The sequence below is a fragment of the Macaca fascicularis genome, chromosome 12 (genome assembly GCF_037993035.2).
Source record: "Macaca fascicularis isolate 582-1 chromosome 12, T2T-MFA8v1.1".
Classification (NCBI taxonomy): domain Eukaryota; kingdom Metazoa; phylum Chordata; class Mammalia; order Primates; family Cercopithecidae; genus Macaca; species Macaca fascicularis.
In genome coordinates this window covers 128,068,043-128,092,444 of record NC_088386.1, presented here as the reverse complement: position 1 = coordinate 128,092,444, position 24,402 = coordinate 128,068,043, and the positions used below count along the sequence as shown (strand labels likewise).

At 39.2% G+C, this 24,402-nt stretch overlaps 1 protein-coding gene across 9 annotated transcripts in view; it reads right to left on the bottom strand.

Annotated features, from left to right (window-relative positions):
• DIS3L2 (DIS3 like 3'-5' exoribonuclease 2) overlaps positions 1-24,402 on the bottom strand; it is a 380,375-nt gene that overhangs the window by 146,289 nt on the left and 209,684 nt on the right. Inside the window, exon 1 of one of the 9 annotated variants that reach the window (XM_074010518.1) lies at positions 554-693. The exons of the other annotated variants lie outside the window; for them this stretch is intronic. The gene's annotated coding sequence lies outside the window, so the exon portion shown is untranslated. Of the gene's footprint in view, positions 1-553; positions 694-24,402 lie in introns of those variants that run through there. 9 annotated transcript variants of the gene reach the window in all.

Sequence of the window (24,402 nt, the reverse complement as noted above, 5' to 3'; positions counted from 1 at the left end):
ATGGCCACAAAGAATTAGCTGACTCCCTCTGATACCATACAGCTCTTCAAACGTGACTTTTTTCAAGAAATATGCCCATTCCTTTCTTTTCTAAACTGTTTATAACTGTGAATAACTGTAGCCTTTTTCTTAAATTTTCACTTATTTAGTGTCAAGAACAAGTCTGAGTTGTAGGAACCAGTGGAATATCAATGTGAAGGAGATATCAGAGATCAAGAGAAAGACAAGAAATGCTACATCCAACAAATATTTAGTGGCTATCTACTGCTCTAGGGGTTTGGGACACATTTGAGAACAGACAAAGATTTCTACAGGGGAGGAGATAAAAAATAAATAGTACTGAAATTAATTGCTATGGAGGAAAAAAAGAAACATTAGAATACAGTAAGGGGCACTGAGAGTACTGATTACAATTACGAATAGGATAGACAGGATAGGCTTCACTGAGAAGATGGCTCGTGAAGATGACTCAAAGGAGGTGCAGAAGTAAGGCCTAGGCTATCTGGGGAAGAAGAACTTGGGCAAAGGCCCGGAATCCACCAAGTTAGTTTACCTGAAAGCACTGAACTACTGGGCACAACTCAACCAAGAGAGTTTGTACGCAGGGCAGAGATGGCTTGGTCTCTGACTCTTTTATTTCCTGTCCAAGAAGATTTATATCTAGGCTTGCTGGTGTTCAGAATGCAGCTTTCCATGCCTAAGGGTGCAATGAGGGCAGCCGAGTCCCACCGGGCCAGAAAGTCTCTCTATCCGAAGCTCTCTCTGAACATCTCTTTCTTCTTTTATCTCTGGTAGTAGTTTACCTATAATCCAGATTTAAAATATCAGATTGCAGTTACTTTAAAACAGCCTATGAGAACACTAATTAATACAAATTAAGTTTTAAAATCAGACAAAACAAAGGGACTGTAAGCTTCCAGGAAATAATACCACAGAAGGATCAAATACCTAAGCCCCTAAATATAAAGTGTTAAGAGTTAAAGCATAAAAAGTTCCATATAATCTATAAAATCTTCTCAGATTTTATAAACATACAAGAAATCTTATTCTCATTAAAAACACTTTTTTTCTCTATTTCCTAGAGATGGCCCTTAAGGGGATAGAATTATAACAATGGTGGGTATTATTTTTACTCTCATTTTGTGGGTGGGGAAACTGAGGCCCAGAAGGATTAAGTGACTTGCTCAAGGTCAAAGAAGCCCAAGGTCACAGAATTACAGAGCTATGACTCAAAGGGACAGGAATTCACCAAAAGGGAAGTTATTAAAATAACTCAATTAGACCAAGTTCTATTTCAATGAGACTGAAATCTCCCCTACTTTTACCCTTAATTCCAGACTTTTTTTTTTTTTAATGAGATGGAGTCTCTGTCACCCAGGCTGGAGTGCAGTGGCGCAATCTCCGTTCACTGCAACCTCGGCCTCCCAGGTTCAAGCGATTCTCCTGCCTCAGCATCCCAAGTAGCTAGGAGCATGCGCCATCACGCCTAGCTAATTTTTGTATTTTTAGTAGAGACAGGGTTTCACCATGTTGGCCAGGCTGGTCTCAATCTCCTGACCTCGTAATCCACCTGCCTCGGCCTCCCATAGTGCTGGAATTATAGGTGTGAGCCACTGTGCCCAGCTAGAATTCCAGACTTTATCTTAAGATTTAAACACTCTGGATGCATTTTGGCAAAAGTAATAATTTATCCCAAATCTCTACGAGAAAAAGTTTCTCTGATTAGGTTGACAATTACTTCATTTTAGATATCCCATCCAAACCTGAAAATTTCCCACCCTCAACCTGAAAACCTCCATCCAGAGTTCTGATATAAAGTTTCTTCATAGTGAATACTCCTTAGTATGACTGAGAAAGTCAAGTCCCAAGTACTTTCCTTAGGAAAGGAGATATAAAAATAGGAAAATGGTAGTAAAAGAAAGAATATGTATGAATACATTTTGACTTAAGTATACTACACTTAAAATTTGCTTCTCAATTTCCAGAAGTGACATAGTTAATATGTAAAAATAAAACAGAAATTGTAACCAAATTTTAATATGACTTTATCTGAGACTAAGCACAGTGGGGTAAAGGACAGCATTTAATGGATTTAAATTCTAGTGGACAGAATTAAGAATAGTCACAAAGTGAAGGAATTTACTATGTCTAGACATCTCTCCTAGATTTCTATTTGAGGAACAATGTATTTCTTTTCTCATCCTTTGAATTCCCAAGTTAGGAATTCAGAACCTGCTGTTGAAAGGATCATCATCCTTAATTCTCAATCCATTTATCAGGCTAAAATGCAAATGCAAGTGGTGAATGCATTTCAACAGCCCTGGAGCTCCAAAGAGACTTCTCAGGGAACATGCTGAGCTAACTGGGGAAGGGTTAAGCCACCCCTATTTTTCAGATCTGAAAACAGTTGTTCTGATATGAGAAGAAGCATTACAATGGTGCCAGCTCCCTTCTATAAAAGCTATACACATTTTTTGCACAACTGTATGATTGTTATGGCAACCATAAAAATGGAACTATCATTCTTCACATTACACACTACCCATACTAGATTACCTACCTACATTTGTTCTTCTACATTACCCAGAATTTCTTTTCAGAAAATGCTATGTCTGTCCTGTAGATGTTTAGGAGCAAGATAAAGTGGTCTCTTTCAAAGGGAGAGTCCACAACAATGAATCTTTCAAAAGCCTTGCTCTTCAAGAATTCTAGGGCTTTCCTGTCAAGTCTTTTAATCCTATGGTCACTGGGAGGCCTCAAAATATTCCCCCTGGAGGCAAAGGAACTGCCTGGAAAATGTATTCTCAAAATGAGTGTTTTTTATTCAGATGATGATGTGGAAAGATATTTTTGCTGAAGCATCATAAATGATGCTTAACAGGCCTGACACTGTTTTATAAAATATTGAGAGTATTTACTAGAGTCTCAGTTTAGTGAGATAAGATACTTTTGTAAGACAATCATACAAACATTGTAATAAATTTGCTGCTGAAAATATAGAATAACAACATGAATATATTTTTAAAATACCAGGCCAGGCACAGTGGTTCACGCCTGTAATCCCAGTGCTTTGGGAGGCCAAGAAGGGAGGATCACTTGAGCGCAGGAATTCAAGGTTGTAGTGAGCTATGATGGCACCACTGCACTCCAACCTGGGTGACAGAACAGGACTCTGTATAACAGTATAAAATTTATAAAAATTCTAACAGTGAGAAAATTTTGACAATGAAAGAAATCTGACCTAACTGATTCCACCTTGCCTTTAACCTCCAAGTTGCCCTTGCTCATTCCTGGGCACAGGTCGAACTAACTTTGGGAGGAATTTAATTCATACTTCAACTTTAAAACAAAGATGATAAAAGCCTCTCCCCAAAACAAACTGCCCCCTTCCCTGGGGACTAGACTGCCTTCATAAAACTAACAAATTAGCAAGATTTAAAATAATGGTTTAGGACATATGCAGCCAGGGGCCACAAGATTCTCCACCTCCCAATTTCTCCTATGGATAACATTATTATTATCAAACCTAAGGCTGTTGTTCAAGGCAAGGGCATGGGAGTTCATGCCTGTAATCCCAGCACTTTGGGAGGCTGACGCAGGAGAATAGCTTGAGTCCAAGAGTTCAAGACCAGCCTGGGCAACAAGGCAAGACACCATCTCTATTTAAAATAAAAAGAATTGTAAACTGGCTCATCTGGTCTTGTGGCACCCCCGCCCACCATCCCCACCCCACCCAACCCCACCCCAGGAACTGACTCAAGACAAGAGGACAGCTTCAACTCCCTATGATTTCATCCCCAACCCAACCAATCAGCATTCCCCATTCCCTAGCCCCTGCCCACCAAACTATCTTTTAAAAACCCTAGCCTCTGAATTTTCAGGGAGGCTGATTTGAGAAGTAATAAAACTCCACCTGTTTTAGCCAGCTCCACAGGTGTTAAACTCTTTCTCTATTGTAATTCCCCTGTCTTGACTAATTGGCTCTATCTGGGCAGTGGGCAAGAAGAACCCATTGGGCAGTTACAGTGTCTCAAAAATAAAACAAAACAAAATAAATTTCAGCTGTATTTCAGGATAATCACGGATTCTATTATTAAATTGAGTATGACTTTGTAATTTTTAACAGAAGAAAGTATGAATTTCCTTCTTTTCATTAATGGAGAAAGCCAAGCTTAGAATTATATGTATTTCAAGTATTCATTTTGGGCCCAAACTCTGTTGTATCATTCAGAGCTTGTTCTATAGTTTTTTGTTTTGTTTTTTAAAAGCAGGCTAAAAATGACTTCCAGGTTGATTTTAATATTAAATACTTAGATTCTAGGTCAAAAATATGCTCATAGTAACTGTTTGTTTCAGAGAGTTTCCAAATCAGGAATTGGAACATAGTGAAGCATGGAGTGCTACTTCTCTACTCCCAATAACTTCAGGAGAGGAGGAGTCCCAAGTGACCCCTCATGCAACCTACACCTCTTCCTGCGCTTCCAGGTTGGGGGTCACCCAGCACACACTCTCTACCTCAGCCCAACTCCCATAGCCCAGTCCTTACCAAGCCCTAGACTGGCCCTGAATTCATAATGCTCCCTTTCCATTCCTACTAAAGCAGCTCTCTTCAAATGGACTCCAGTCTCCTTTCCTGCCTTTCAAGTCCTTTACCACTTAGCTATTAGGACGAAGTCAATGCTTACAACATACAATTACATTATACTCTCCTTCTCAAAAACCTTCACTGGCTTCTAGCTATCTTTGAACTATAATCCTCAGGTTGGCATCCAGTATCCTCCATGATCTGGCTTCAAACTACTTCTCCATTCTTACTTAATGTGACTTAGCTTCATTAACATGGGACCCTGGTAAACCAGTTCTGCCAAAACACCCTGAATTCATGATTTTTGCAGATTCACAATCTTTTCTTCTAGACTTTATTCTTTTTAAAGGACTATTTCTCTCAATTATTTATATAAATATATATTATACATATTTTTAATTCCAACAATACCTATTTCAGTATCTTGCAATTATTAGTTTGTATACATACACACATAGAAGTAGCATATATATCTATATACACTAATATTTGTAAGACATATTCCCATTAATATATACTAAGATATATATATAGTAGAGATAATAAATATTTACTAAATTGAATCTTTTTTTTTTTTCTTTTTCTTTTGAGACACAGTCTTACTCTGTCATCCAGGCTGGAGTTCACTGGTACAATCCTGGCTCACTGCAACCTCCGCTTCCTGGGTTCAAGCAATTCTCATGCCTCAGCCTCCCAAGTAGCTGGGACTACAGGCAAGCATCACCACGCCCAGCTAATTTTTGTATTTTTAGTAGAGACGGGGTTTTGCCGTGTTGGCCGGGCTGGTCCCGAACTCCTGGTCTCAAGTGATCCGCCTGCCTCGGCCTCCCAAAGTGCTGGGCCTCGCCCTGAATTGAATCTTTAATTGGGGTCTTCCAACTCCAGTCACTAGAAAAAAAGGCTAGTAGAGCTATGAATGCTTTCCACCTAATAGTCTATGTACCAACATATCTGTGAGAGTAGAAACTACTTTGAGTGATACCTTGAGACCTCCAACTATTTCCTAGAGAATTTTGGGGGTTTCTTAGAACCAAAGTCCTTTGGATTATAAATATACTAATACCCAATGATAGATGAAATGGGGAATAAAATAGGCAAGAGGAAGCAGAAATTTGAACCAGAAGGTAGTTTAAAATTTTTACTCCTCATATGACTTAAACATCTTTTTGTTAAGGCAAGGTGCCTTAATAATCATCAGAAATAAAGGGGCAATATTTTATCAAGAATAATGTATGCTAGACCCCATGCTAAGCACTATGCCTGTTATTACATTAAACTCTGCCACAACCTCATGAGACAGACATTATCTGTATATCCCTTTTAACTTTAAAGAAAGTAGGGCTCACAGGAGCTGAAACTTGCCCAAGATTATATATCTAGTAAGTGGCAGAATATGCCTCTAAAACCTATGTTCTTGTATTTCACTCCTGTGATAGCAGCATTTAAAATTCCCAGAGGTAGGAGTGAACGCAGCTGTGCTAGTCACATTAGGTTGTCTGTCCTTACACTCACTCATCCAAACTAGCATGTAAAGTCAAAACGGAATAATCTGATCCTTGCCTAGAATTTGGAAATTGGGACAGAGGATGGGAAACAAGGAAGAAGGAGTGTGCAGGGAGGAAAGAGAGAAATCAGTCTCCCTTTGGTTGGATGGGCCCGGAGAGCACCTTGGTAGCTGTAGATAGCAGCCATCCCACTAAGGAGGAGGAAGCAAAGGAGCTAGTCTGAGTGAAGGGGAGGAAGGAAGCCAGTGTGTGGAGTAGGAGAGGCAGAGAGGAAGAAAGAAGTCTTTCTGGGTTTCTTGCCTCACTGCAGTCCCTGGTTCTCTGCCCTTGGATTCTGGGAGACATCACAGGATCCTTAAAACAAATTCCCCTTTCTGCTTAAGTGAGTTCCAGTGGTTTCTGTTATTTGGGACCAAAAAAGTCTTAATTAATGCAACAGCTGTGGAAAGTTTCCTAGAATGGCTAACTTGTCCTGGCTTTCTCTAACGCTTTATCATTATCGAAAGCTATGACAGGACATTACAGCCGCCACTTCCACACTGCCCCCTGGGGGAGCGCAGAGAGCTCCAGGTGTGGGAAGGCAGAGGGAGGGCACTGCGACTTTCTAGGAGTTTAAAAACTGTTGCTTTTGTAATTAGAATGACATAAAGTACAATGCCATCAAGTATTTTAGCCAGTAGGAGCTTAAAGAAGGCAAGCTCTAACTTCTATTTTCTCAGTATGAGGAAGGGGGAAGTATGAAGCGCTTCTGATTTATTTTTTTATTCAACTTTTTTTTTTTTTAATTAAGGGCATAGGTTTAAGAAAGTGGAGACATGAGGACAGTGAGTTAGAGATTCCAAAACTGCAGACCTGAAATCAAGTCCCAGTTCCTCCCCCTCAGTCATGTGACCTCAGGCAAGATATTACTACTCAGAGCCACAGTTTCTGTATCTGTAAAATAAGGACAAGTTTCACAGGGTTATTATTTCAATGATTAAAGCAGATGATAAATATGTACATAAAGATATAACATAAGCCTTCAAAAATATCTTTTGGTATATAAATATATACCCCATTAACAACAAACGTAAGTAAAAACTTCAAACTTCTGTACACATTTGTTTTCTTTATGCTGGATATTTTTGGCCAAACACCACAGGAGATGATCTACTACCTAAGAACTGATTTTTTTTCTTAGCATGACCCCTGGTATATAACAAACACCAGCATAGAGAAGACAGGAGAGGGATGTTCGGTGAGTGCCTACTATGTGCTCAGCTCTGTCTTAGGTCTGACAGATATTCAAGATTAGAGTAGCGATTTAGTATTTTCAAAATAACTCTATTTCAAAAAGAAACTGAAATATGACTATAGAAAGGGATAACTGAACACACATTTAAAGTACTGTTATGCTTGTGGGAACACTCCTATCCTAGGAATTCTAATTACATCTGTAAGACCACAGAACTGTTTAAATAATCACAATTTGAAACTCTTGATTCTCCCATATACAAATTTATAACTCCACTAAGTCACCTCTCAGGCAAAAAGACTACATGGCAACTTTACATTTGAGCACTAGGAGTAAACACAATGTAACTAGGCCAATTTCTTCACATATATAATAGAACTTCCACACAAATGAGTGTCCTCAAAGTTACAAATCCATACACCTACTATTCAGAGAATGCTGCAACTGCTCAAATGGTTCTTGGGATTTTTTAAGGATGACTTTCTAAGCCAATTCATGAGCTTCACAAGAATATCAGTTTGACTACTTTATAATTATACTTTTTTTTTTTTGAAGTTGGGTTATCCAACTTGATCACCCATCTGATTTACCACCCTTGGCTCTGAATTAACTTGGCTGTTTCCAAAAATTAAATCCACCCTCGAAAGATGAAGATTTGCCATTGTTGAAAATGTGCCTCAGGCTCTGAAGGCAATTTCCAAAAAGGAGTCCAAAAATGTGTATGTCGCCCACTGGTTCCTCAACCACCACTTGCCAGCAAGCTCAAATCTCTCCAATTTGCACAAACATCTTCAAGACCCTGCTTCTTTCAAGCTCCCTCCCACCTCCTCTGCAAAGCAAACCTCCTTAAAAGAGATGTTTACGTCTAGGATCCCCACTTTTTCACCTCCTCAGTTGACTATAATCTGGCTTCGGCTCTAATCACTGCACTGACACGACTCTTGAGATATCCAAAGGACAAAGAAAAGGGCTTCATGGCTAAACACAGTGACTTCTGTTCTAGCTTTGTCCCAGCTGACCTCACTGCAGCAGAGCACAGGGTAGATCACCCTTGTTTGGAACTTGTCACCAACTTTGCCTTTGCCTTTTCTTTAGCTCTTCTAATATCTGCCTTTCTGTGCCCCCAACACCACCTTTTCCTAAGAAATTTCCTTCCACCCTTTAAATTTTGGAGCTCTTCACAGTCTATCCTTGGTCCTCTTCCCTCATCAGATTATATGCTCACCCTATGTATACTCATTCACTTTGGTGCCCGTAACTACTATCTTTAGGCACCTAAACAGGTATACGTAGTCTAGACTTCTTCCCCAAGTGCCAGGCCTATTTTCTTTCTTTCTTTCTCTCCTCTCTCTTATGTCTCTCTCTGTCTGTCTCTCTCTCTCATCTCCTTTTGAGAACCTAGGCACAAAATGTCTCTCTCTCATCTTCTTTTGTGAACCTAGGCACAAAGTATCCAAATTTTACTCATCTTTCCCAATCCAAAAATTGTGTTGTTCATGCTCTTTAAAGCAACATCTCAGTCTTCTGAATTTCACGTTGGCCTATAGTTACTGATGCAATTCAAGGACCATGTAGGCATATCCCCCCACTGAGAGGTTTTCTCAGAGCATGAGGTAACCATGGTTTTCTCTTTTCCCATTTTGAGACAGGGTCTCACTCTGTTGCCCAGGCTGGAATGCAGTGGCACGATCAAAGCTCACTGCAGCCTTGGCCTTCCGGGCTCAGGTGATCCTCCCATCTCAGCTTCCTGAGTAGCTGGAACCACAGGCATGCGCCACCACATCTGGATAATTTTTTTAAAAATTTTTTGTAAAGATGAGGGTCTCATCATGTTGCCCAGGCTGGTCTTGAACTCCTGCATTCAAGCAGTCTTCCTGTCTCAGCCTCCCAAAGTTTTGAGATTATAGGCGTGAGCCACCATGCCCAGCCCTTTTTAAAAACATAAGACAAAAGCATACTAAAATCCTATTCCTCCTTCAAAGCCAAGTTCAAATAATCTGCTCTAAAGTTTCCAAGTGCCTCACACTATATTACTTTCCCATCTTTTTAAATCTGGTTCCTTTTAAATTTCTCAGAACCTTTTATGTTGCGATAATTGTAGATTAAAATGCAAGTATAAGAAATAATAAAGATGTTGTGTGCCCTTTACCCAGTTACCAATGGTAGAATCTTATGAAACTATAGTACAATATCAAAACCAGGATATTGACATTGATACTATGCACCAATCTTTAGATTTCTCACTTACACTCATTTGAGTGTGTAAGTGCTATACAATTTTATTACATATGTAGGTTCATGTAAACACCACTCAGTCAAGACAATGAACATTACTATTGTCTCAAGGATCCCTTAATTGCACCCAATTCCCACCTGTCTGGCCTCCCTCAATCTTGGCAACTACAAATCTGTTCTACAGTTCTAAAACCTGCCTTTTCTGAATCTTAAACTCAGCTGACTTTCCAAAATTGTACTTTCAAAAAGATTAAATAGAATCATACAGTATGTATGTAACCTTTGAGACCAAAGATCCATCCAAGCTTTTGCGCATATCAACAGTTCACTCTTTTTTGTTGCCGAGTACCATTCTGTAATATGGATATACCACAATTTGCTAAACCATTCATCCACTGAAGGACATCTGGGCTGTTGCTAGTATTTGGGCTATTCTATGTAAAACTGCTATAGAAATTCATGTACAGGTTTTTTTGAGAATGTAGGTTTTCATTTTTCTGGGATAAATGCCCAGGAGTGCAATTACCGGGTTGTGTTTCGTTTTTTAAGAAACTGCCAAAGTGTTTCCAGAGTGGTTGTGCCATTTTACATTTCCACCGGCAACGTTTGAGTGATCCACTTTCTCTGCATCCTCGCCAGCAATTGGTATTGCTTAGAACTTCTTGCCAATTTGGCCTTTTCATTATTTTACTTTAGACGTTCTGATTGATGTGTACTGATATTGTGAATTTAATTTGCATTCTCGAATGGGTCGTGAAGTTAAACATTTTTTAATTTGCTTATTTGCCATTTGTATATCCTCTTCAGTGTATGTCTTCTGTCCATTTTCTAATTGGATTGCTTTTATACTGTTGAGTTTTAAAGGTTCTTTATGTACTCTAGATACTAGTCTCTTGTTGGATATGTGGTTTGCAAATATTTTCTCCCAGCTGCAGAAAATTCTTTCTGCAGCTCATCTTTTTCTTTTCTTAACAGCATCTTTCATAGACAGAAAGTTTTTAATTTTGATGAGATCCAATTTACCAACCTCTTCTTTTGTGGACTGTACTATGTCAAAGTCTAAGAACTCTTTCCCTAGTCCTACATCCTGTAAGTACTCTTCTATGCTCATTTCTGTAAGTTTTATACTTTCACTTTTTTTTTCTTTTTTGAGACGGAGTCTGGCTCTGTCGCCCAGGCTGGAGTGCAGTGGCCAGATCTCAGCTCACTGCAAGCTTCGCCTCCCGGGTTTACACCATTCTCCTGCCTCAGCCTCCCGAGTAGCTGGGACTACAGATGCCCGCCACTGCGCCTGGCTAGTTTTTTTGTATTTTTTAGTAGAGATGGGGTTTCACCGTGTTAGCCAGGATGGTCTCGATCTCCTGACCTCGTGATCCGCCCGTCTCGGTGTCCCAAAGTGCTGGGATTACAGGCTTAAGCCACTGCGCCCAGCCTACTTTTACATTTTATACTTAAGCCCATGACACATTTTGAGTTAACTTTTGCATAAGGCATGAGGTTTAGATCGAAGTTCATTTATTTGCCTATGTATGGCAAATTCCTCTAATACCATTTGATGAAAGGCTATCCTTCCTACATTGAACTGCGTTTGCTCCTCTGTTAAAAATCAGTCAGGCATATTTGTGTGGATCTAATTCTGGGTTCTCTATTCTGTTCCATTATTGAGAAAAAAGTCACATACCATTAAATTTACCATTTTATAGCATAAAATTTACCATTTTATAGCATAAAATTTACAAGTTTTTAGAAGATGTACAGAGTTGTATAATCATTATCATTACCTAATGTTAGAATATTTTCATTACCCAAGAAAAGCAACTCCATACCCATGGCAATCACTCCATGTTTTCCCTTCTCCGCAGAGAAAGGAAACACTTTATACATTCAACAGTTGATTGGGTTGTTTCCCTTCCTCTCTCTCTACTTTTTTTTTTTGAGACAGAGTCTTGCTCTGTTGCCCAGGCTGGAGTGCTGTGGTGCAACCTCAGCTCACTGCAACCTCCGCCTCCCAGGTTCAAGTGATTCTCCCACCTCAGCCTCCACAGTAGCTGCGATTACAGGCGCACACCATCAGGCCCAGGTAATTGCTTTTGTATTTTTGGTAGAGATGGAGTTTTACCATCTTGGCCAGGCTGGTCATGAACTCCTGACCAGAAGTGATCCACCTGCCTCGGCCTTCCAAAGTGCTGGGATTACAGGCATGAGTCACCACGCTTGGCCTCCTCCCCTTTTTAAAAATAAAGACAGGATCTTATTATGTTGCCCAGGCTGGTCTCGATCTCCTGGCCTCAAGCAATCCTCCTCACTCTGCCTCACTTTAGCCACTAAGCCTGGCCTGTTTCCATTTTTTAAAATAATGCTCCTATAAACATTCAGGCGCAGTGGCTCACGCCTGTAATCCTAGCACTTTGGAAGGCCAAGGTGGGCAGATCACGAGGTCAGGAAATTGAGACCATCCTGGCCAACATGGTGAAACCCTGTCTCTACTAAAAATACAAAAATTAGCTGGGCATGGTGGTGTGCGCCTGTAGTCCCAGCTACTCGGGAGGCTGAGGCAGGAGAATCGCTCGAACCTGGGAGGCAGAGGTTGCACTGAGCCAAGATGGCGCCACTGCACTCCAGCCTGGTGGTAACTCTATGTTTAACCCTTTGAGGAGCTGCCAAACTATTTTCCAAAATGGCTGCACGATTTTACATTCTCACCAGCAGTATAAGAGGGTTCCATTTTCACTACATCCTCACCAACACTTGTTATCTGTGTTTTTTAATTACAGCCATCCTAGTGAATGTACAGTGGTATTTCATTGTGGTTTGGTTTTGCGTTTTTGTAATGATCGGTGATGCCGAGCTTTTTTTCTATATGTGTAGTGACCACTAGTATGTCTTAAAATTCTTGCCCATTTAAAAATTGTTTGTCTTTTTCATTGTTAAGTTGTAGGAGTTCTTTATGTATTCTAGATATATTAACCTACATAATTTGCAAAACAATTTTTCCCATGAGGGTTATGCTTTCACTTTCTTGATGGTGTCCTTCAAAGCACAAAATTTTTAATTTTGATGAAGTCCAATTTATCTATTTTTTTATTTTGTCACTTCTTCCTTGCCCAATCCAAGGTCACTAAGATTTACTCTTGTTTTCTCCTAAGAGATTTCTAGTTTTAGCTCTTACATTCAGGTCTATGATCCACTTTAAATTAATTTGTACCATGACACATTAATCGGTTTTGAATGTTGAACCAGTCTTGTATGCCTGGAATAAATCACACTAGGTCATGGTTTAGAATACTTTTTTTTAAGACACTTCTATAATAGCAATAGAATTCTTTTTATACATTGCTGGATTTGATTAGCTAACATTTTGCTAAGTACTTCTGCATCTGAGCTCAGGAGGGATATTGGTCCACAGTTTTCTTTATAACATGACCTCTGTCTGGTTTTGGTGTCAGGCTTCATAAAATGAGATAGGAAATGTTCTCTCCTATTGTATTTTCAAGAAAAGATTGTGTAAAATTGTTAATTCTTTAAACGTTTTCTAGAATTCTCCAGTGAAACCATCTGGGCTTGAAGACTTCCTTTCTGTGAGCTTTTAAATTATGAATTCAATATTTTAAACAGTTTTGTGACTATTCAGATTGTCTATATGACATGGTTGAATTACGAAAGTTTATAGTCTTTGACGCATCTCTTCTAAGATGTTGAATTATTAACTTCTTGAAAAACCATTTGTATATTCCTCACTATCCTTTCAATGGCTGCAGTATCTGTAAGTGATGTCCTGTATCACTTCTAATGTGATGTGTGTCTTCCGTTTATCCATCTATCTTGCTAAAGGCTTATCAGTTTTATTAATTTTTTTTCAAGAACAAGCTTTTGGCTGGAATGGTGGCTCACGCCTGTAATTCCAGCACTTTGGGAGGCTGAGGCAGGTGGACTGCTTGAGCTCAGGAGTTCAAGACCAGCCTGGGCAACATAGTGAGAGCCTGTCTCTTTTAAAAATTAAGTTAAAGTTTTTTAAAAAAGAACCAGCTTTTTGTTTCACTGATTTTTCTCTACTGTTTTCCAATTTCCAATTTTATTGACTTAAGTGCTTATCTTTATATTTTCTTCCTTCCTGCTTACTTTGGGCTTATCTTGCCTTTTTTTTTTTTTTTTTTTTTTTTTTGATGAGACGAAGTCTCACTCTGTTGCCCAGACTGGAGTGCAGTGGCGTGATCTTGGCTCATGCAACCTCCGCCTCCCAGGTTCAAGCAATTCTCCTGCTTTAGCCTCCTAAGTAGCTAGGACTAATGGCACGAGCCACCCATACTCGGTTAATTTTGGATTTATTTTTCAGTAGAGACAGGGTTTCACCATGTTGGTCAGGCTGGTCTCTAACTCCTGGCCTCAAGTGATCCACCCGCTTAGGCCTCCCAAAGTGCTGGGATTACAAGCATAAGCCACCATGCTCAGCCTTGCTCTTCTTTCTTCCTAAGGTAAAAACATAGCTCACTGCTGAGATCTTTTTTCTTTTTAATGTAAGCACTTGGAGCTATAAATTTTCCTCGGTACTGCTTTAGCTACATCTCACATATTTTAATATGTTGTGCTTTCATTTTCATTCAGTTCTACACTTTTTAAAAAAAATTTCCTTTGAGATTTCTTCTTTGACCAGTGAATTATTTATAAGTGTGTTGTTTAATTTCCAAGTGTCTAGATATTTTACTATTGTCCTGTTATGGATTTCTAGTTTGTAGTTCCATATGGTCAGAAAACATAACCTATATGACTTCATTTTCACATGAGCTGAAGTTTGTTTTATGACTCAAGATATGGTCTATCTTGGTGAATATTCCATGATCACTTTATTTGGGTCTGGATCCATGTACTGAGTTAGCACCTAGAAAACGAGACGTAACACCCAGTCCTTGCTCTTGATGAGAACTTTGCTACCCATCAGAGAGACAGAGTCATATGTAAGTAAATTAGGGACATTAGGGCAAGTGAGCAGACTGCCAAGGGAGAAGAGAGAAGGGCAAGGCTAATTCTTCTAGAGTGAGAAGACAAAAGATTCACAGTGTTTAAGATGGGCCCTGGAAAATGGATGAAGTACAATGCAAGGCATAGGTAAGACAGAGAACTATGACAGAGTTAAGACTGGGGAAAGATGAAAGGCTGAAAGCACAACAGGATATTGCATAGGAAGCTAAGAAATTTATTTTCCTCTTTTCCTATTATCAACAGAGTTGACCATTTCATTTTTGACCTGCCCTAATATGAATGTCAGGCTACCCAACATTATTAATCTTAGGAATAATTTGCCCACACAATTACTGACTACTCTATGCTTCTTTTCTTTTTCTTTCTTTTTTTGAGATAGTACCTTGCTCTGTTTCCCAGGCTGAGGTGCAGTAGCACGATCACAACTCACTGTGCCCTCAACCTCCTGGGCTCAAGTGATCATCTCACCTCAGCCTCCCTAGTAGTGAGACTACAGGTACGTGCCACCACGCCCAGCTAATTTTTGTACTTTTTGTAGAGATAGGGTTTTGCTGTGTTGTCCAGGCTAGTCTGGAACTCCTGGACTCAATCAATCCAACCAAAGTACTGGACCTCCCAAAGTATTGGGATTACAGGCGTGAGCCACACACCCGACCTTATTTTCAAATTCTATCTTCCTTTCACTCTGTTATTTTCCCAGGAAAGCTTGTAGCTTTTTCTGCAGGACACTGTCTTCTTTCATCTCCAACTCAGGCAATAAAAGTGAAAAGACTTGAGAGTCGCATCAGTGGGACTGGCAAAGTAGAGACCTCCTCTGAAAAGCTACTACTTCATATAAGTAGCAACAACACTGGGCAAAATTGTCCAAATCAAATTTTGCGTAACTCTGGAAATTAACCACAGGCTTTTAACAATCGGAGGTGCAATTACTCAAGAAAAATGGATAAATATCCACAAGGACAGTGAACTTTGTAAAGTTTTACTTTCCGTATTCCCACATCCCTCTCTCCAGCTCTACAGTAGCCTTAAAATCAACAGAACTGTAATCGTGGTGAAAACCAGAGGCTGAACAGTCACTGGAGTGGCCAGAATGGTTTAGAGCACCCTAAAAACAGTATCACAGAAGAAATGTCATTATTTGACCTATCCAGCAGTTCCCTGAAAACCGCCATTTACAGGGTTTGCTTAATTTGACCTTCATTAAACCTTGTTCACTGCAAACAGCCTATAGCCCCAGGGGTGTTCATCAAAAACATTCAGCAGTATTTATTTAACATGGCAGCTGTCTGAGATGGTGATAACAGTGAGCTAAAGTACTGGTCAACAAGAGCTGACCAAAAACATTAAGAGGAAAAGCTGGAGAATGAGGCATCTATAAAGGGCTGTGAAAAGGTCTGACACATTCCTGGGGATCAAGATGGTCACACTCACACATAGGGCTGTACACATGCCCAAGAAAGAGTTAAGAAGGGTCTTAGGCTCCTACTTCTGGCTGACCCTGAAGCTCTACAATGGCAGGAAGTGAAGGCTATGGCAGAGTTGTAAAGTGCATGCCTAAGCATTAAAGGTATGAGTCTACACAGAGCCTCTCAACAAACGCTAAGAGACTTACTGTTTTCAAATATTTAAGGAAATCTCTGTTTATTCATTAGCTGACCACTAAGCTAGCCAAGCAGAGATTTCAGTAGCTTCAAATAACAAAGAATACAAACTGTCTTTGTTTGAATCGCTATAACAAAATACCATAAATTGGGTAGCTTATAACATTTATTTCTCACAGTTTTGGAAAGTGGAAAGTCGAAGATCAAGATACTAGCAGACTCAATATCTGATGAAGGCCCACTTCCTCATGAATGGCACCTTTTTACTGTGTCCTCACATGGTGAAAGGGGTGAGGTTTCTTTCTTGTGCTTCTTTTTATAAAGGCACTAATCCCATTCATGAGGGCTCTACCCTGGACTTAATTGCCTTCCTAAACTATAATTTGGGGGTTAGAGTTTCAACCTATGAGCCTAGAGGGAACACAAACATTCAGATCACAGCATAGACTCGCTCTGTTGCCCAGACTGGAGCGCAGTGGCGTGATCTTGGCTCATTGCAACCTCCGCCTCCCAGGTTCAAGCAATTCTCCTGCTTTAGCCTCCTGAGTAGCTGGGACTACTTTGTTCAAGCTTTCTATTTTCTTGTTTATCTTTTTAGTTTCGTAACACTTAGTTCAAAAAAGTCAGAAAATGAACAGCAGAAAGAACAAACAGCAATAACAGCAAACCTTGGAGATGAAGGGAGGTAAGATGATTTCCAGAGCTGCCACATTATATTATTATTTAATAGTATTTAATTGCATGTGTGTATGTGAATGTGTGTGTATGCTTGTGCATGTGTCATGCAAACAGTAACAAAAGAGAGCAGGAGTAGTCAAACTAATAGCAGACAAAATAGAATTCAAGGCAAATAGTGTTACTAAAGACAAAAGATAATATTTTATAACAATAATAGGGTCAGTTCATCTAGAAAATGAAATAATTATAAACATATATGCACCTAACAACAAAGCCACAAAATATGCAAAGCAAAAAATGGCAGAACTTCAGGGAAAAATGCAGAATTCAACTTTTATACATCAATACACAATATCCAGTAACAGAGAGAAAAATTAAACAAAAGATAAACAAGAAAATAGAAAGCTTGAACAAAACTATAAATCAATTAGATCTAACAGGTATCTACAGAACACTCCATCCAACAATAGCAGAATACATATTCTTCTAAAGTGGATATGGAACATTCTCCACACCATATAACAAGCTTCAATAAATATACAAGGACTAAAATACAAAATAAATTCTCTAACCAAAATAGAATGGAATTAGAAATTAACAGCATAAAGAAATTAGAGAAATTCGCAAGTATGTAGAAATTAAACAACCTACTCCTAAATAAAAAATAGGTCAAAGAAGAAATCTCAAAGGAAATTTTAAAATACTTAGATATAAATGAAAATAAAATACAACCTATCAAAATTTATAGGATGCAGCTAAAGCAATCAGGGAAGTAGGGAGGGAGGTTTATAGCTGTAAATGCCTTTATAAAAAAAATAGAGCCAGGTACGATGGCTCATGCCTGTAATCCAGGAGCTCAAGACCAGCCTAGGTGACATGATGACACCTCATCTCTACAAAAAAATACAAAAATTAGCCAGGCAGCCAGGCAGCCAGGCACAATGGCTCACGCCTGTAATCCTAGCACTTTGGGAGGCCAAGGCAGGCAGATCACGTGAGGTCAGGAGCTCGAGATCTGCCTGGCCAAGATGGTGAAACCCCATCGTTACTAAAAACAAACAAACAACTAAACAAAAATTAGCTGGGCGTGGTGATGCACGCCTGTATCCCAGCTACTCAGGAGGTTGAGGCAGAAGAATCACTTGAACCCAGGAGGTGGAGGCTGCAGTGAGCTGAGATCACACCACTGCACTCCAGCATGAGCGACAGAGTGAGACTCTGACTCAAAAAAAAAAAAAAAAATAGCTGGGCATGGTAGCACATGCCTGTGGTCCCAGGTACTTAGCAGGCTGAGGCAAGAGGATTACTTGAGCCTGGAAGGTGAAGGTTGTAGTGAGCAAAGATTGCACAACTGCACTCCGGCGTGGAAGACAGAGTGAGACCCCCATCTCAAAAAAAAAAAACAAAACCAAAACATAGAAAGATCTGAACTCAGTAATATAAACTTCCACCTTAAGAAACTAACCAAAGAATAACAAACTAAACCTAAGCAAGCAGAAAAAAGAAAATAATAAAGATTAGAGTAGAAATAAATGAACGAGAGAATTAAAAAAATAAGAGAAGAATAAAACTAAAAGTTGGCTATGTGAAAAGATCAACAAAACTGACAAACCCTGAGTTAAGCTAACCAAAACCAGAAAGAGTGATTCGAATTACTAAACTAACAAATAAAACAGCGAATATTACTACCAATCTTACAGAAACAATAACGGTTATAAGGGAATACTAATAACAATGGTATGCCAAGAAATTAGATAACCAAGATGCAAAAGACAAATTTCTAGGAAGAAGCTGGGTGCGATGGCTCACACCTATAATCCCAGCACTTTGGGAGGCCAAGGTGGGAGGATCAGTTGAGGTCAGGAGTTCAAGACTAGCCTGGCCAACATGATGAAACACTGTCTCTATGAAGAATACAAAAAATTAGCCAGGTGTGGTGGTGCGCACCTGTAATTCCAGCTACTTGGGAGGCTGAGGCAGGAGAATTGCTTGAACCCAGGAGGCAGAGGTTGCAGTAAGCCAAAACCACACCATTGCATTCCAGTTTGGACAACAAGAGTGAAACTCTGTCTCAAAAAAAAAAAAAAAAAAAAAAAAAAAAAAAAAAAAAATTCTAGGAAAATAAACTGCAAAGAACTTAAAATAAAAATGGAAAAGTTCGACAGATCTATAAGAAAAAAAGATATCGAATAAACAACCCCCCCCCCCGCCCCCCACAAAAGCACAGGGCCAGATGGCTTTACTGATGAGTTCTAGAGTGGGAGGAGAATAAGGATCAAAAAACTACCTCTTATTGGGTACTATGCTCACTACATGGGTGACAAAATCATTTGTACACCAAACTATAGAGACATGCAATTTACTCATATAATAAACCTGTACATTTACGCTCTGAACCTAAAATAAAAGCTAGAAGAAAAAAAGAAAAAAAAATTCCCCAATTCTTCACAAACTCTTCCAAAACTCATTCTATGAGGCCAGTGTTATCCTCATATAAAACCAAAGTTATCACAAGAAAACTAAAGACTGAAATCTCTTAAAAATACAGAAGCAAAAATCCTAAAAAGGAATCCGGCAAACCAAATCTAGCAATATAAAAAGGATTATACACCATGACAAGGGTGAAATTTATCCCAGGAATGCGGTGGCTCAACATGAAATAGATAAAATAGAATAATAAAGCCAATCAATGAAATAGAATAATAAAGAACAAAAATCACAGGATTATCCCAACAGACAGAAAAACCATTTGACAAAATCCAACACTCTTCCATGAGAAAACCACTCAATAAATTAGGACTAGAAGGAAAAGCTTTCAACTGATAGAGAGCATCTACAAAACCCCCAAAGCTTACATTACAATTAATATTGAAAGACTAGGCTGAGTTCTCGGCTCATACCTGTAATCCCAGCACTTTGGGAGGCTGAGGGAGGCAGATCACTTGAGCCCAAGAGTTCAAGACCAGCCCGGGTAACGTGGTGAAACCTCATCTCCACAAAAAATACAAAAATTAGTTGGGTGTGGTGGCACACCCTGTCATCCCAGCTACTTAGGAGGCTGAGCTGGGAGGATCACTTGAGCCTGGAATTGTAGTGAGCTGTGATTGTACCACTGCACTCCAGCTTGGGCAAGAGAGCAAGACCCTGTCTCAAAACCAAAAAGCAAACAAACAAAAAAACTGAATGACTGAATGCTTTCCCTCCTCAAGATCAGAACAAGAGAGGCACACTCCCATTAATTCTATTCAACACTGTACGGAAGGTCCTAGCTTGAGTAACTGCATAAGAAAAGGAAATAAAAAGCATCTAACTTAGAAAGGAAGAGGTAAAACTCCCTATTTGCAGATGACATGAACTTCTAAATATAGGAAATTCCATGGTATCGATGAAAGACAGAGCTAACAATTTTTTTTTTTTTTTTGAGGCGGAGTCTCACTCTGTTACCCAGACTGGAGTGCAGTGGCTCAATCTCTGCTCACTGCTGCCTCTGCCTCCCAGGTTCAAGGAATTCTTCTGCCTCAGCCTCCCAAGTAGCTGGGATTACAGGCGCCCGCCACCAAGCCTGGCGAATTTGTGTATTTTTAGTAGAGGCAGTGTTTCACTATGCTAGCCAGGCTGGTCTCAAACTCCTGATCGCAACTGATCCACCAGCCTTGGCTTCCCAGAGTGCTGAGATTACAGGCATGAGCCACCATGCCCGGCCAACAAATGATTTTTGTAATGTTGTAGGATACTAGATCTATACATAAATATAAAATGTATTTCTAAACATTAGCAATTAATAATTTGGAAATGAAATTAAGAAAACAATTTCATTTACAACAGCATCAAAAAGAAAAAATACATAGGATTAAATTTAACAAAGAAGCCTTCTATACTGAAAACTACAAAACATCATTGAAAGAAATTAAAGATCTAATTAATGGAAAGACATCCCATGTTCATAGGTTGGAAGACTTAATGGTGTTAAAATGGAAATGCTCCCCAAACTGATCTACAGACTCAGAGCAATTCTTATGAAAATCCCGAGTGCCTCCTGAAACTGACAAGCTGATCCTAAAACTTGTGTAGCAATGCAAGGAACCCAGAATAGTGGGAAAATCTGAAAGAAAAAAAAAAAGCAAAGTTGGAAGAATCACACTTCTCAATTGCAAAACTTACTACAAAGTTACAATAATTTACACAGTGTGGCACTTGCATAAAGACAGATATACAGATCAATGGAACAGAAATGAGAGTCCAGAAATAAACCAATACATTTATGGTCAAATAAATTTCATGAAGAAAGAATCATCTTGTCAACAAGTTTTTCTTATGGTGCTGAAACAACTGGTTATCCACAAGCAAAAAAAATGAAATGTGACCCATACCTTACACCATTTACAAAGATTAAAAATAGATCATAAATATAACAACTAACAGTATAAAGTTCACAGAAGAAAACTTATGTTGGCCAGGCACGGTGGCTCACGCCTATAATCCCAGCACTTTGGGAGGCTGAGGCTGGTGGATCACTTGAGGTCAGGAGTTGGAGACTAGCCTGCCCAACGTGGCAAAAACCCATCTCTATAAAAACACAAAAAAATTAGCAGAGCGTGGTGATGGGTGCCTGCAATGCCAGCTACCTGGGAGGCTGAGGCAGAACTGCTTGAACCCAGGAGGCAGGGGTTGCAGCCCAGCTCGCGCTACTGCACTCCAGCCTGGGTGACAGAGTGAGATGCCATCTCAAAACAAACAAACAAAAAGAAAACATATGTCTAAATCTTTGTGATCTTTGCCAATGGTTTTTTAGATATGACACGAAAAACACAAGCAACCAAAGAAAAAAACAGACTCAACTGGCCTTCATCAAATTTTGAAACTTTGTGCTTCTAAGAACACCATCAAGAAAGTGAAAGATAGCCAGCCCACAAGTAGGAGAAAATATTTGCAAATCATAAATCTGATAAATGACCAGTGTTTGGAATATAGAAACTACTCCTATAACTCAACAATAGAAAGGTAACCCAATTTTTAAAAAGGCAAAGGATCTGAATAGATACTATCTGAGTAGATAATTCTTCAAAGAAAATATACAAATGACCAATAAGAACATCAAAATACGTTCAGTCTCATTAGTCATGACAGAAACGCAAATCAAAACCATAATGAGACACTACCCTACACCTACAATGATGGCTACAATCACAAATACAGATAACAAGTGTTAGGATATGGAGCAACTGAGCCTCATACATTGCCACAGGGAATGCAAATGGTACAGCTACTTTGAAAAATACTTTCACAATTACTCTGAAAGTAGACTGACCATATGACCCAGCAATTTCACTCCTAGGTATATACCCAGATATATACCCAAGATAACTGAATGTCCACACCAAAACCTGTACATAAATATTAATAGCAGCATTATTCATAATAGTAAGGCTGGGGAATCAACCCAAATGTCCATCAACTAATGAATAAACAAAATGTGAAATATCCATACAATAGAATATTATTCAGCTACAAAGCGGAATTACCTTCTGATATATGTAACGACATGGATGAATCTTGAAAACATTATGTAGGCCAGGTGTGGTGGCTCACACCTGTAATCCCAGCACTTTGGGAGGCCAAGGCAGGCGGATCACAAGGTCAGGAGTTTAAGACCAGCCTGGCCAATATGGTGAAACCTCATCTCTACTAAAAATACAAAAATTAGCCAGGCGTGGTGGTGGGTGCCTGTAGTCCCAGCTACTCGGGAGGCTGAGGTGGGAGAATCGCTTGAACCTGAGAGGAGGTTGCAGTGAGCCGAGATCGCGCCATTGCACTCCAGCCTGGGTGACAGAGCGAGACTCCATCTCAAAAACAAACAAAGAAAAAAACCCAAAACATTACGTCAAGTAAAAGAAGTCAGCTACTGAAGGCAACTTACTGTATGACTCCATTTATATGAAATGTTCAGAATAGGGAAATCCACAGACATTGAAAACAGATGAGTAGTTGTGAGAAGCGGGGGTGGAGAGGGAATGAGGAGTAACTGCTAATGGAATTTATTTTGGGGGTGATAAAAATGTTCTGGAATTAGATAGTGGTGATGGTTGAACAAGTCTACCAATGTACAAGAAACCACTGAATTTAAAAGGATTAATTTTGTGGTACTTGAATATCTCAATATAAAAAACAGACTTTGTCACCCTGACATTTAGTTATCTCTATACTCCAGTTTATTCCAAATCTTAGGCCATCTATACCACAAAATGAAATTTTAAAATATCACTATATCATTATAGTTAATTTCCAAACAGATTTTTTTTAGAAGATGTAGAAATTATCTTGCCCATGACTTGTATTTCGACAGTGCTATAAAAATATTTCTAGGGAATAAATTCAAACATTGTCTTTTGCCAGTAAGCATTTTTCCACCTGTTCAGACAAAAAAATCTATTGATCTTTGAGTATTTGTCTTTTCTGAGAGTAGTGCTATTTATCAACATGAATTTTATGGGCTGACGAAGTACTAAATACTTACAATTAAGAATGTCCAGTTGTGTATCTACTTTAGGGCCCATTAATCCTTGTTACTATCTATGCATTTCTTGTAATTTCACAGTGAGTTGGGATTTACATGAAAGGAATACTACTGCCAGTCGTTTCAGCTGACAATGACAGCTTCCCCATTTGATGCCAAACAATTTAATCTTGCTTCCCTCCAGCTAAGGAAAGAAGGGGTTCCCTTGGCAATCAAAGAACTGAGATTTAAAGCACAACCCTTGAATTTCCTGTGTAATTATCTTTCCCGGGTGGTCCACGGTGGGGCACAGTTGATATTTATTTGTCAGATAAATGCGGCAGACAGTCACTGATGGGATACCATTTTCTTTCAAATCCAAGAATGAGATAGCTCTAAATAACTCAGAAAAGACATTTCAAATACAAAGTCATGCACTGTTACAGGTAGAGAGGTTTGAAATACCTAGTTCAGAAAGTTGCAAAATGTATTCTAAGGAATACTAGTTCCACCAGAATCCATGAGAAGAAACTCTAAGAAATCTATTAACCCACTGTTTTTCAAAAACACTTACCCACAGATCCTTTTTCCGTATGACACCTATTCATGACCTAGCAACATGTTTTGAAAAATCCTAATCTGGTCAAAAATCCATTTCACAAAAGATAAAATTGCTCACTCCTCTCCACTTCCCCAGATTTAACTGATTTGCCTAAAATCACCTACCTAGGCCCTGGGGAGAACTAGGACTAACTTCTAGCACTCCTTCAATGCTGCCACACTGTCTTACCAGGGGAACATTTTCCAAATGGCAATTTAATCATATTGGACTTCCTGATAAACAGCAAGATCATTAGTCATTTAATGTTAGTTATGTTTGAAAGCTTTCCCACAAATGGGTTGACCTGAAAGAGGTTAGTATTATATGACTCTCCTTTCAAGTTGCTATTTCAAGGTTGGTTTTACCTGGAGTGAGAGGAAATTTCTGTCTATTTGGAACAGCTCCATCTTGAAGATTTTTCAGTATTTCTTACCACAACCCCCTTTCTGTGCTTAGTATTTTTAGCTCATTGTTTTCTATTTTGGCAGCCGAG